Source organism: Sinocyclocheilus grahami, unplaced genomic scaffold (assembly GCF_001515645.1).
Source record: "Sinocyclocheilus grahami isolate Dianchi unplaced genomic scaffold, SAMN03320097.WGS_v1.1 scaffold7413.1, whole genome shotgun sequence".
In the NCBI taxonomy this organism is placed as follows: Eukaryota; Metazoa; Chordata; class Actinopteri; order Cypriniformes; family Cyprinidae; genus Sinocyclocheilus; species Sinocyclocheilus grahami.
In genome coordinates, this window is record NW_015511460.1 from 7,435 (window position 1) to 10,149 (window position 2,715).

Below are 2,715 nucleotides of genomic sequence, written 5' to 3' on the forward strand. Positions count from 1 at the left end.
CAACAACAACAACAACAAGCCATTAGATATTAGAATAGACTAAAAAAAATAATTGCCTGCTTAAAATCTTCCCCTGCAGTGAGCTATGAACCACTATGAAATACTAATCAGAGAGAACTTGAGAACAACTTGTGAACCGGATCAGTCCAGTAGATTGGGTTCAATTTATGAGGCCAGAATCAGCTGGTTCATAGAAAAGAACCGGCTTGATTCTCAATATCTGCTGTTGAAAAAGACTGATTGAGCTCTACTAAGTGACTCAATGATTTGTTCACGGCAGTTCAAAGGTTAATAGATCACTGGAAGGCAGCATTATCAGTGAATAACAACTTAAATGTCAGTCATATGTCATATGACCTTTTATGGTGTTTTGTTTCTTTCAAAGCTTGACAAACATGGTCACCATGAAATGTAATTGAATCTGCATAAAGATTCCTTAAAATTGCTACTTTTGTGTTTGACGGTGGAATAATAACTGTATATGGGTTTGGAACGACATGAGTGAGTACATAATGTCAGAATCTTCATTTTTGGGCAAACTAAACACATTAAGATTGACACATTGCTGTCATGGAGGTGAGTCTATCTTTAACAGTGAATCTAAAAAGCCTATATTTGCCAATTCAAGTTTGCACAGTGGTTTCACAGAAATGCAGAAGAAAATCCTTACATAATTCATAACTCGCTGCTTCAGTGGTCTCCTTTCTCGCTGCTCTCCCTGTCTGTCTCTCTCTACTGCCGCCCCATGTGTAAAGCAGTTTCTATATCTAAGTGTTGTAGTGCCTGCTCAGATAAGCAGAATTTGATTCAGTGTGATGGGAAGAAATTGTGTAACGGGGAAGGAAACTAGATTTTGGATGATCAAACTCCAGTAAAATTTTAGCATTACTAAATCATGTAAAAATCTGCTTTTGTATGTAAAGCAAAACAAGATGTATCATTATGGATATATTTCTTTGCGTAAAAGTCAAAATACTGGATAATGGGCTAAAAAAATAATTTTCTTCTGAGTGCATCACACTAACAAAAAATATGGTCACTTTTTTTCACCCGATTGAAAGCAAATAACGTTGCCAACAAGCAAAATTCCCACCAGGGGGCAACAATATCAACAATATCCTCCTGATGGAAGCCCACCTATTATGCTCTAACCTCATAACGCGTAAAAATGTCATATTATATCATACAGCTATTCTGAATCATATTGGCATATTGCTCTCATGGTGCACCGTGAGGCGGGAGACATGAAACATCTTGCTGAAGAAAGGAGGATTTATTGGAGGTTTGCAAGGGGCACAGTTTTTGAACCAAAAATGAACGTGAGATGTCTCTGGTTTCCGTAATCAATCTCCTACAGAATGCTAGATACTATGAATTCATGATCATTAAAAACAACAGTAAATAAAGCATAAAGAAATTTGGAGTAGTAAATACAAATTTAGAAAATGAATAGAAAATGTTTTACTAGCCATTTATTTCACCCGCAAACGATCTATCATGCATGCTTGTATTATTATTATAATGTTGTATTTATTTGCATGCACTTTCGTGCAAATACACTCACTCCAAATTCTGCACGCAGCTTAAAATACTTTACTGGCCATAATTTGTTTATTTATATGAATTTCGTCATTCAAACACTGTTGCGCAAAAGCGCGCATGCAGCAATCAAAACGCGTCATATTTATTTTTAACCTTCTGCAAATATCGCCAGCGCAAACGCGTCTCCATATTGCACACCAAACGAATCAAACTAAGCAATTTTCACTCACCACGCTTCTTTCAACGAAAGGATCCTGCTGTCTTTAAAGCTCTTGAGAATGAGACATAAGTGTTTAATTCGCTGGCATCAAGATACGGAGAACTGCGCTCGCCATGTCTCCATCCTTTCCTCATAGACGCGCTGGACGTCTCCAAGCTGCGCGCATCAGCCACGCGACGCTCCACACGCCTCCTGACGCTCGTGTTTCGGCTGGGGTGACAGAGAGAGGCGATGCTCCCCAAGACAAACCCCTTCTTTCCTGTCTGATGGCAGAGTGAGGGTGGGGTAGACCATGCGAATCCTGCTTCAACCTAACATCACCACCTTCAGCGTCAGAAGAAGCACATGCATGCTGAGTTGATCTTGTTTCTTGGCAGAAATGAATATCGTTTCATATTTTACTTATTTAACGTGGAACTGTTTAACGTTAGAATTAATTGAAAGAAGTCTTCCTAACACCTCTGACATCTTAGGCATCTTGTCTACATTTGATTTCTAATTAGCCTGCACATGGGGCATTACCAGAACAGCAATAGCTATGTCAAAACAGCTTTTCACACTATAAACTCACCCTGGTCGTATTTTTAAATGTTAAGCAACATTTCACAATTCACATATGATTAGAACAGCTTTTGAACACGTTATGAAGCCCTGCTCCAGTCAAAGGTATAAAATGAGAAATGATGTAGCAGTAGAATTGTTTCGCAGCAGACAGCCAATCATAAACCTGCTTGCCTCATTAAATATTCATGAACTCCTTTGTGCAGTCACAGGAACTTTACAGTAAAATACAGCATTCTTAAAAACACTCCTACATAGACTGTCAAATTGTTGAATTTCTCTCTTAATTGTATAGTTGTTACATTAAATTGTTGCATTTCAGTGTAAAACACTCGTAAAATTATTTTGATTGGGTTGTTTTGACCCAGCTATTGGATTGTTTTGAACCCAGC

The 2,715-nt window shown here is 38.2% G+C and overlaps 1 protein-coding gene across 1 annotated transcript in view; it reads right to left on the reverse strand.

Annotated features, from left to right (window-relative positions):
* The window catches only part of LOC107577836 (solute carrier family 35 member G2-like), a gene marked incomplete at its 3' end in the record, with an annotated part of 3,816 nt that extends 1,736 nt beyond the window's left edge, over positions 1 to 2,080 (reverse strand). Inside the window, exon 1 of the mRNA XM_016263867.1 lies at positions 1,773 to 2,080. The remainder of the gene's footprint in view (positions 1 to 1,772) is intronic.
* Between the last annotated feature and the right edge of the window lie 635 nt (positions 2,081 to 2,715).